Below are 12,190 nucleotides of genomic sequence, written 5' to 3'. Positions count from 1 at the left end.
GGATTAGAGCAAGTTTGATTTAAATTTTCTGTCATTGCTGCGAAGGGAATCGAACATGCAAACTTTGGGTATTACAGATTAACACCCGGATACTTTAACCCTAATAAAGTGATACTGAGCCTAATTTGGGGCCAGTAGGAGGCACTATAATCCTGACTGTAGCTGACCCACGCCATCGTAATGGATTTGTCAGCTGCACCTTCTTACAGCACATCAATCTTCCAAAAAGACTGTTCATGATCCCCACGGGAATTGGTCCCCACAAGGATTACGATCCCATTGCCTGGCTCTGTGGCTAAAACCCAAATCCAGTGAATCATCCCAACAGTGTCTCTCTCTTTAGGAGCTATTATTGAGTGTTAAAACGATCCAGGAAGTCGTAAAGAACGCTGAAAATGACATTCACGGATCAGTGGTCCTAAATCCTGACAAATGTCCCAATCGGTTCAGTTACACTGTGAGGGGGCAATTACCTTTTTGCACAAGGGTATTTGGTGTTGCGTGACATCCATACATCTCCCCATCTGCTTATCCTGCCCATGGACATGGGGGTACAGGGCTGGGGTACGCTCTGGACAGGATTCCAGTGTGTTGGGTAACTCCTAAGCAAAACAAATGACAAATGACAAACAGTCTGTCCAGTGAAGTTCCCTATTATTTATTAGACAATGTTGGCTGAAAAGTGACTTCATTCATTGTTAAACATATGAGAGTTAGACAGAGCTCAAAGGTGTCCTGCTCCGTTTGTCAAGCCAAAAAAGAAATCCTTATCACAGACACATGACTGCTGTCACCGGATCCTGCAGCATGAGCGTAAAAAAGTGTCAAAAACCTGATTAAACCTCAGCTAAAATGTTAAGTCATCCATTAAAAAGCCCATAACCATCGACCTAAAGATAATCAGTTCTGAGCATGTTTCGTAGAGTTACTCCAAATGTAATTTACAAATTATTGTGCAGGATGACCTCAACAATCCCAGCCTGGTCTGAAATTAACAGAATAGGTGGAAAACACGGCAGTAGGCAGAGGTTGGCTGAATGGTATCAGTCACATTTCCATGGCGATTGTTCCCTAGGTGAAGAAGTGCTTCGTGCAGTGAAGCCCAGATGACACTAATTAGGCTTCTGAGGTCATTAGGGATTAAACACTGGGCAGCTTTGGGACGGACTGTGGAATTTAAAGGCTCCCCAATGAGCCACTGGGCTGATACAGGGATGGGGAGGGGGGCTTTTAGGGCTCAGTGATTTCCACCAGCACTTTTTCCTTGAAGGGACATAGTTCCCATTCTGTGTTTTAAACTTCAACGCAGATATATGCTGTCAAACAGCAATTTTATATCTGCCCTTTGGACATTTTTGTATTCCTTGTAGTTTTCTTTTTCTTCCATGCTTCATTTTACTAGAGGGACGTGTGATCTAAGACGTGGCCAAGTACAATGATACAATGAGGTCTACTGGGAACGTACTGGAGTATTCGCAATCATGATGCAGAGGCTGCCGTGTGCTCGCTTTGTAGAATGTGCAGTATGTAAGGCAGCATTGTATGAAATGCAAGGGAAACAGTTGACATGTCCTTGGATGTGATCAAGTCACTGCCAACCTCTTGTTCTCTGAAGATGTTTCCTGTCTGTATCTAACATATGCGTGTGTGTGTGCGCGCGCGCGCGCGCGGCAAGGAAGGGTGGTGTTAGCAGAGATTGTCAAGCCCGTTCTCAGGCTGGTGGGGGGTAGTGAATACAGCTCCATTCTCGTCCAGTCAGCCGTGACTCCTCAGGTACCCCCCCCCCTACCCCCCCACGCCTGTCTGTCTTCTCGCTCCACGTGAAGTGTAACCGCAGCTAATACAAGGCTGCCAGCTCTCACGCATCCGGGGTGACACTCACGCTTTCAGACTCTCACTCTCGCGTAAGAAATCATACGGCAAATCTACATATTATTCTATTTTAAACTTCAAATTAGCCAAGCTTCAAAATAGCCACATCAAAGGCGTTGGGATAGTTTGCAAACCTTCCAGACTATTTACAAGGTAATAAAACTGTTACACACATCTAAATTGCGGCTATACGACCGCGCAGCTCAGGACTTTCCTCTGCGTCTGCCGCCTTTCTATATGAAAATTAGCCTACCGGTCAAACCTGATGCTTTAAAAATCTCACCTAGCGGGTTTAATTTAGGTTCAAGTGGGAAACGGTTCATGATATTAAATTCTGTATGAAATATTAAACCATGAAATTCATCTGTCAAGAAATAAATGTTGCATGTCCCTTGGAAGAAAATAGTGGTTTTTAGTTGCGGTTATACCCAGATAAAAAGTATTAATTTGAAAGAGAGTGTTAAAAAGAGAGCGTATTGTTTGTACGGGGCGGATTTTCGCTGACATGCTTACGGTTTGGGTGAAAAGCGCCGGCGAGATATGGGATGAAACGCACCCCAAGAGAGACAAAGGAATCAAAGGAGAGGGAGAGGATCAGAGCGCTGCTCCCGGTTCGGATCAAATACGGGGGGAGCGCACCTGCCCCCCCGGCCCCCTCCCTGACGGCGGGCGCTTATCGCGGATAATTTCACAGAACAAGGCGCCGGTACCTCTCAGCTGAACGACGGGAAATCACGCAACGATCTGGAATATCTATACTAATATAAATGATACTCATTACAGTTTTGATATTGAGAATGAATATTCATTAAAGTCCATTATATTTAAAATAAGGGTTAATTGCCAACTTTGGGCAGCTGGCCGGCGTGAGATTTTCAATTCGAGACAAATCTGCACACACATTTACATATGTATGTAGCAGGTTTATTACCTTGTAATAGTATGTATGGTTTGCAAACTACCCCGATACTTTTCACTTAGCTATTTTATGCTTATAATGAAATAAAATAAATTTGCCGTAAAATTTCTCGCGTGTGACGCCAGACGCGTGAGAGATGGCAGCCCTGTAAAACTGGAAATGCCACTATAATTTTTTAAGTAACCAGGAAATCACATCCAAAGTTAGGTGTACTTTTAATATAAGTATTAACTAAGAGCGTGTGATTATTTTACCCTTTTATCTCTTCATTTGTCTTCTGAACTTTTCTGCCTAGATAGTCTGCCAGATATATCTAAGGTGTTCTAGGTCAGCTGTCTTGCAAGATAAATCGAACAGAAGAGAATATTTTTTACCTGCGTTTATTCAGAATATTGCATGGTGTCTTGGTGAGGCGGTTTGATCGGCTACAGCAGGGTGTCTCGCCTGAACCCGAACCAAGGGGGGTGCTCTAGCAGGGGAGCGTGGCCGACCAGTCCTTTTTGCCAGCTGTGCCGGGAGTTTCCCTTATAACGTTTTGCGATGCGGGGTCCCGTTCGGAAGATTTTGCACAATTGTCATAATCAAAGAAAAAGGGCACTTGGAATGGCTGGGGGGGGGGTCACTTTCTTCAGTTGAAAGGGGCAGGTTCTCAGGCACCCCTAGACCCCCCACCCCCACCCGGACGTACGAAAACCAGCTTTGTCCAGCTGGTCATTGATGGTACTGTATCCCAGGCTAACCTTTCAGCATCTAGGCTCCGGGGATGCTAAGTACCGCTTTACACAACTAACAGCGTGTTCGTAATTTAAACCCTACCTGGTAGGAAGCACCCTATGAGTTTATGGAGGGGGGGGGGGGGCAGCTTAGCTACACAAACACACAGAAATGGAAAAGGAGGGGGGGGGGAATTTCACCGACGATGTGCAGGGCAGGTGCAACAAGGACATGTACACACTGCATGCGAATAAAAGCAGGAGGGTCATTGGCCAGCACACACGTAATTGATTTCATGGACATGGCATGGTGCAGGTTCTTAAATGGTGTATTTTCAAATGAAAATTTCGCACCGATTCTGCAAGGTCCGCCAGACTGGCAGGGAGGGATTGAATTGGTTTGCTCTGGGCTACTGCGGCCAGCAGCTACCTGATTACGGGCCGCTTCCCCGACTACCGGGTCCGTGCTGGCGTCACGGAAACCTTGACGCCCGTTGCCGTGGAGACGCCTCACCTCCCGTCCGCACATGGGCATATATTTCTGAACATATTAAACACTTCGTTCTGAGCATCTGCGGAAGAATTTGAATCATTTTTATGCCATCAAGAAGTATTTATTTAGACCTATATAACATAAAATCTTTTTGCGGTTTAGACCCTGAAGCCCCCTTACTTTTTGTCTCAGCCCCCATGTGTCACAGCCTGCCTGCCATGCCTGCCTGACCCTCCTGTTTCCTCCCTAATGTGGCTCTGATGGACCACGCCTGATGCTTGTTGCCCCATGTTTGTTCTGTATTTATGTACCTGTTTGTCTCGCCTTCACTGCTACGGTCATTGACGCTGTTCCCTCCTGTTGCCTGCGCCCTGTTTGCTCGCTCCGCTCCTCCCGTTTTCATCCTCGGTGATCTGGTTTATTACCCGTTTATGTCCTGTGAGTTTAATAGAACCCCTTTTGTTTTCGCCCCAACGCCTGCCCTCAAATCCTTCGTCCTTCACCTGGTGACACCATGAAAAACAAAAAAACATTTAGTGATGTGTTCTGAATTTTCATATTTATTTCAATAAACAGTTAATATGCCTAATTAGTCAATCAAGTTTATATGGACTGAGCCATAAACAATTGGCTCCTGTATCATGATAGTGGTCTAGATGTCTTCAATACAATATTGTAAACTGATGGCAATGTGTCGCATATTTCAGCTGATTAATACAGAACACGTTACAGTAATTGACACTGCCGAGTCTGTCCAATCCTTGAGGAAGCATACAGTATTATAGAAATGGATTTAAAACCTTGGTTAGACTGGTTGGATCAATTGTAGTGGCTGGGATAGTAGCTATGAGATTAAGAAACTGGATCAGAACCTTCTGCCGGTTTTATTTTTGTCATACAGAAACAATTGCACCTGCTCAAAGTGAAAAACAAAATGAAAGAGAGAATGAGAAAAAGCTGAGATGAGTCTGAATATGACCTGAGTCATCGCTAACCTGAATTTCCTTTATTTACTTATTATTTCATAATGACTTAGTAGCTGCTTGGTTTGATAATTGCCCTGTCTATTCATAATAATTATGTGTATTATGATCTCAGAACAGAAATTATGAGAAAATCCAGGATCTTTGGCTTTGGAGGGCCATTGGTTGGGAATTTAAAGTAGAACAAAATAACCAAATGAGAACAAACAGCAAGGACTTTTGCAAAATAAACTAGCGAGGAAAGAACTGAAACGGGAAGCATACAAATGAGGAGAACAGGAGGCCAGCTAAAAGAAGTGCAGGCCAAGGGGGTGGGAATATGTCTCTATCCATTAATGACAGGATAGCTACCCAAAAATGAGCGTCCCGACCAGCCAGTGTGCCGAGGCACCAGAATCAGCTTAAAGCTCCGAAAAGCGAGTCTTTGTGCCATCTGGCTATGGAGTGAATCGTACAGCAGCTGGACCGAAAAATCCTGGCAGAGCTCGAGACAATCTGTCGGCGACGGTAGAAGTAAATCGTACTGGGTCGCCAGAGACCACAAACCACACAGGACGTAAAGTCATCAAAATACTTTCATTTTCCTGTTTTGTTTTCTCTTGCTTTATGCTGGCGAATCACTCGACATGAGGACAGGCATGAAGGAAACGGGATTTAATTTGGGATGGGAGTCTGGAAGGTTTAAGAAATTGGAAAGGAAAAAATAACAAAGGAGAGACGTTTCAGGACCAGTGAAAGACACATGAGAAAACCAAACAAATCTGGGGGTTTTCAGAAAGGGGCCAAAATGAGGAATTCACAAGTCATTGATCTGGGAATTGTACTTAGGAAAGAAAATGATAATTTACAAAATCCTATTGTTCATTTACGGGTATCAGAATAAATACAGAGTTGAATAAAGCACACAAATTTCCCTTTAGATTAACACACATTAATTTTCCCTTTACTTTTCAACATTTTGCTTGCAAACTTAGTAATAGCATTCTAGTTGATTAAAAGTATAATCACTATTATTTTGGATGTTAGCTTTATAATTTTCTGTTATTAGAACAATGTAATTGATTTCATTAGGTTTTTTTAGTACTTTTTTTTTCAAAGGATTGGGGGCTCAGCTTTTAAGTAAAAAGAAGATGATTATTTCAAAACCCAATTTGTGTAACATAAGTCTTGGGAATATAACCAGGATACTTCAATTTAACTCTAATTTCACTGAGTTGGTGACATTTTAAATTAATTCTTTAAATAGTCACTGGCTGCACCATGCATGTAGGTGAAGAATGAGGTACAGAAGAATCCGCTGAGGATTCATGTCTAAAAGCATGTTAGAAACTGTTGAAGCATCCGTTGCTACTCTGTAGAGCACTGTAAATTGGTTTAGTGATGGTCATAATTTGGAATTATAGGAGATGCATAATAATAATAATAATGTGGGCAGTGGTGGCTTAATGGTTATGGAAACTGCACTCGTAATTGAAAGATTGCAGGTGCAAATCCCCAACCACTGAGGTACCCTGTGTAAGATACCTCCCCCAAGCACTGCTCCCCCGGTGCTGAATTAGCTGCCCCCTGCTATGTCACATTGTCACAAACGAGTTAAATGCAGAGAACACATTTCGTTGTTGTGCGCTGTTAGACAATTGATCTCTAAATTCTAAGATGCATTTGATCTTGATGTTGGCCTTACCAGTGACCTGTCAAGGATGACATCAGTAGACTGTGGGATGCCATATGAGAACTTCCTGCGGAACAGACGGAACCACAGCAGAACACGACGTCTTGGAGGCCGAGAGGAGGGAGGCTCTGATGTGCCATGGGTTCTGTAGGTAAATGTGAGCGTGAAATGCTGGTTCTTCTTAGGTCATCAAAGCTGCTTGCCCACTGTGTCAGTAAGACGTCTGGGGAGAGGGGGGTTCACCCTCAAAGAAGAAAGGGAAAACATTAAAAAAAAAAAACAAAAAAAAAACATCTCCTTACATCATGACATCCAAACAGGGCTCTTCACCTGATTGCGTAAGAGTTATTGATATGATTATCCCGAGAAAATTGCATCTGTCCTCTCTTTGTTTTTCAAGTCATAATTTGATGCAAGCATCAATTATGATACAAAAGAACTTTAAAAATAATTGCCTGCAATTATTATACGGTCGAATGCATTAGCATGTCTGTTTTATAGATGTTAGGTGTGTGCTGTAAGCGGTATCCCATCTCTGTGTATTTCGCCACTGTTCTGTCACGCTATTGTGCTCCAGCCTTGTCCTTGGAATAATCAAAACGGAGATGTGCCACAGAATGGAGTCTCTTTTTCAAAGCTCACGTGTTGCCCGTCTAAAGGAAATGTGTCTCCCATCTTAGAGATAAGAGGAACGTGTGAGGTCTATAAAAGAATAATGTACAGTCTACCTTTTGACTGGAAGTCTAAAGCAAGAGTGATTCCTAATGTTTCCTAAGGAAGGCGGCCATGGTGGGGTCAGAGGTCACATACTTACAGTGCCTACTGAATTTCATTAGAATCCTACTACTTGACTGTATGTAGTACATACTATATGTATGCCTGAGAACAGTATGCATGCATTCAAACACACTGCTGTTGACATAATGCTCATTACTTGGATGTTTTCCAGTGACGTAGGTCGACCCCTGCCTAACTTAGAAACTGTTAAAAACTGTTATCAGTGAAAAATATAAAAATACGTCTTTGATTCAACTCATGTAACTGGGTATTGTTTTCTACATATGTTCTCTACCATCTTGACAAAAATTTCTGAGCGAGCAATGTTCTTCTTCTGTGGTTGCAGCTCCAGTGGCCTTGTGGGATGGTGTAGCATCCATCAGTTGCATGCTTCTGAGTATAGTACGGCATGTGGGTACTGTCTCATCGAAAATGATGATTCGGATATACTGCTCACTTTGCATACTATTATATTTCACCTACTACATAACAAACAAGTATGCGATTTCAGATGCCCGCATTGAGTGCTTGTTCCTCGGGTGTTAGATTGGCTTTGAGGTCCCCAGTCATTCTGTCGTCAGCATGTGAGCACATGGCCTGCCTAGTTTGAGACATGGAAAATTCAGTGGAAAAAGTGCACTCCTGTTATAATCAGAAAGGCAAAAAGGCAAAGTGTCGGAAAGGTGTTCCACAGAAAGTGTACATAAAGGTCTGGTATTGGAGGTGATCTTGCTTTTCTCCATTACCATGGTAACGGAACATCTACATTACGAATTCTTGCAGTGGATTTGGTGAGGAAAACACCGTTAGTGATGATTTTTGATAATGCTCACCTTATCAAAAATTGAACCTGTCCTTTTATATCAATATTAGCAAAAAAAATCCAAGATAACAGGTTATTATCAAAGTTTTCAAAAATTACATCATAAGTTAAATCATAAATAATCCCCAAAATAATTTCACCATATAACTTAATATAAGTTAATTTGGAGTTGATTCCACATAAAGCAAGTTTACTTGTATTCAACTGAGTGCATGTTAAACTTAATGATTTACTGTTTCCACTCCAGTCAAATTAGAAGATTATAATGTCTGAAGATTATCAGCAAATTACAAAAAGAAGATCCTGCATAAGAATTAAATGGGGTTTATCTAATCAATTTGATCAATAAAGTGTTTTGAGAATAATTATTTAAAGTGATTTTTCAGTTTCCTTGTAATTTACTTTACTGGCTTCGTGTGATTTAGATTTTACTGTCATTCAGAGACGAGCAGGTATGTTGTTAATTTCTCTTGTGCTTACCTGCCCCCTGGTGTTCAGAGTTATTACTACGTTTCTTTTTAAAGTCTCGATATTTCTCACCTCAATAGCCTATTTCAGGACTATTGACCCTATACTAATGCAGGGAATTCTCTTCAATGTATCCCTATAGTCAGACATTAGTTTCAGTATTCCATGTGAGAGATACAGTAGATCAATAACACAGAATTATTTTGTCTGTAAATAAGATAGCATGATATCATGATACAATGGCGTAGATTTGAATATGGACAGTAGAGACATGTCCCTACCAATATTATAGCAATACCGTGTGTTTAGGGGGCGGGGGGTTCGGGCTGATTTCGTCCCTACCAGTGTTGAAACTAAACCCGCGTTCTTATCACAATATAGGCTAAGTACGGACAAAATGGTCACATTTCATGATGTGAGCATAATAAAAAGTACGTATGGGATACTGAGGCGAATTGTTGAATCGAATCTGGTATGTATTTACTCTTTTATCTGAGTCATTTTAGTAGGGCATGTTTCATAAGCATCAGAGTTGTTGCTAGGAGCCTTAACGTAGCAGAAGTGAAGGGACATATAGGCTGAAGCGTGTTGGAAGTCTATTCAACAAAGTGACCCTGGTCTCTCCTGCTGCTCCAGTGAAGGTCAGGAGGCACCGAATACCAGGTACTAACAAGGAATATGGGACAGCATTCAATAAGGGAAAGTGTTGCCATTATGGTAAACGAGTGTTATTCCGGACAAACTTGTCAGCCGGTTCAAAATTATGTTTTTCACTAGCAGAATTGTGAAAGTGGGTCATCATATCACAAGTCAGTGGGTTAATGGAAATAAAGCTGTTTCGAGGAGCTGATCGCGTGCCCTTTGATGTTCAAATTGTGCTTCAGACCCGTGACTACTTTAAAAGGAAATGCAATGCTAAGTTTTCCTTTCAAGTATTGGCCATTTAGTCGCCAGTCAATAGAAAGTGAAATAATGATACCTTACGGCCTTTAGAGACAGGTGAAGGGCTAGAACAAGTCTAGATTATAAAACAAATAGGATGGACCATTTCATTCCTACTTGCTTATTTTATTTGGCTGATTAATTCATTGGACTAGGATACTTGGTTTATACGTGTCAAATACTTGATGTAAATCTCCACAACGCTAATCAACCTCCTACTAGGTCAGGGGTGGCCAATCTTATCCGCAAAGGGCCGCTGTATATGCGGGTTTTCGCTGCAACTCCCTAATTAGAGGACTGATTGGCTGAAAGAGTCCTCACTCCTGGGTTTGAACAGCTGACCTACAGGTTATCCCAAAAACCTGCATACACACCGGCCTTTTGCGGATAAGATTGGCTACCCCTGTACTAGGTTGTCGATATTTGAACTCAAATGACCCACAATGCACAGCGACTCAATTATTCTATGGTAAATCACTAATTAAGTTATATGCCTCCAGACGTAATATATGAAAATGATACCCGTACATCCCAGCCTCCAAGTGCATATCCAGTACAGGGTTGTGATATGTGGGGAAAAAAGAACTATTCCAGAATACATGCACAGGGACATAGGACCCGGGGAAAGGGTGGACGTGTAGGCTACCCCATAATATTTAATTTGCTTCAATTCATCCCCCAATAAATATCATTTATATTTAAATCATTATAAGTTGTGTCTTTTCCCATATACCAAACTCTGTTCTACGCCGTTGCGTATGCAGTCCGTTTGTGTTTTTGCATAAACCTCAAAACATTATCATCCGGCTCGAGTCAATCCCAATAAAAAGTCCCAATAAATGAATACATTTTTAAAAATGGAGTTTGTTAAACTTGAAATTCTGTGGGTTGGGGAAAGTGACGCCAACGTTTTAGGATGTTTTTAACATCTTATTAAATTAGCTGGCAGGAAAGCGGCCGGTGAGACTGGCCTGAGGGCGAAGCCTGGTAATGAGCGGAGTGATTCATTCCGTCAGAGAGGCGCCCCGATAGAGACGTGACTGACAACTTCATTTCCTCCACTTTTACTTAAAGAATTACATATCTCTAGGCTTTGCATGAGGCCAAAACCTAAATATAACAATTATTTTTAAATAGGTCAAAGAGATGTTACCACTTCACCATAATGTGGGTAAGACTGACAGTTATTGTTATTGCTTTTTGATGGTTTAAAATTTTTGTAGCGTATTTTCAAACGATTGAAATCTTTAATTACACTAATTTATCGGACAGAGAAAAATACACTTTAAACAGGCTATTTAGCCAATAGCACAGGGATAAAAGACGTCTTCGATTAATTATGTGCATTAAGATTACAAATGCGAATAACCAAAGTAATCGTCCATGTAACTACACTACACACTACTGTGCGAGTACGTTTATGGGTGCACATACTTTAGAGAACTTCTTTATGTAAGTTGAATAAAATGCAACTCTGTATTCAATGTTTTAAAATTGTCAAAAATAATATGAATTGCAAATAACTAAGCTACTGGCATCAAGTTAAATGCTAAGGAAGTTTTGAATTCGCATTTCGTGCGCGGAGCCGGTGTACGGAGGCTTCGAGGACGGGCGCTGGGTCGGGCTGCCATGCATCTATATTCAAACATCACGCTTGGCGTCGCTGTTGTTCACCTTCTTATTATTACTATTGTTGTTATTTCTGCACAAATATGTGTTATGCATGTTATGTGTTTATTTTCCAATGTATATTGCTGCCGACATATATGAATACAGGGTCCACGACAGTGATTTTGGGCCCCATGAAAGTATATCACATTGGACCTCAAACCCAGACCAATTCAATTATGTTCCAAATGTTTTAGAATAGAGTCTCTGTCAATCAGGGACCCTTGGAGTCATCCTAACCCCCCTCCCCACTACCCCCACCTTTTACAGCACTCATGCATGAGTATATCGCAGTGGTATATTGTTGTATGTCATAATGACAGCTGGGCTTAAACTAATTGAGCTTTAATCAGTTAGAGCAGAGATCTGCAGTGGTGCTGGATTCAGGCTTCAGTGTTTAAGGACGCGGGTCGATAAAGCAACAGGCTAACAGGTGTCATGGTGTGATTCATTTCGTCCAGAAGCAAGAAATATAACTAAACACGAATCTCCAATCTCAAGCAGTATCATCCAAATTCATGTATGTCTCCTTATGAATAAATAAAAATTGATGCTCAAAAAATAAATTAAATAGCATTAATAATAGATCAATTTATATGTCAAAGATATGTTTGCTGAATAATAATAATAATAATAATAATAATATCTCATCTTGAAACCTCTGAAACTGTCAGTCAAGAAGCGCATTAAGTGATTAGAAGGATGTGATCCAATTTTTCTATTACCTACTGACTGCATTTGGCGTCAAAGGCCCCTGTTTTAGGATTGCGTTATTAAAATTCAAAGTGCACGGTACAAGGGTATCAGTAGCGAATTACCTACAGATAATCCCAAACGCAGAAAATAGCATCAACCTCCAC

Source organism: Paramormyrops kingsleyae, chromosome 4 (genome assembly GCF_048594095.1).
Source record: "Paramormyrops kingsleyae isolate MSU_618 chromosome 4, PKINGS_0.4, whole genome shotgun sequence".
NCBI classification, from domain to species: Eukaryota; Metazoa; Chordata; class Actinopteri; order Osteoglossiformes; family Mormyridae; genus Paramormyrops; species Paramormyrops kingsleyae.
The sequence above is the reverse complement of the archived record's forward strand: the minus strand, read 5'-3'. Positions refer to the sequence as shown.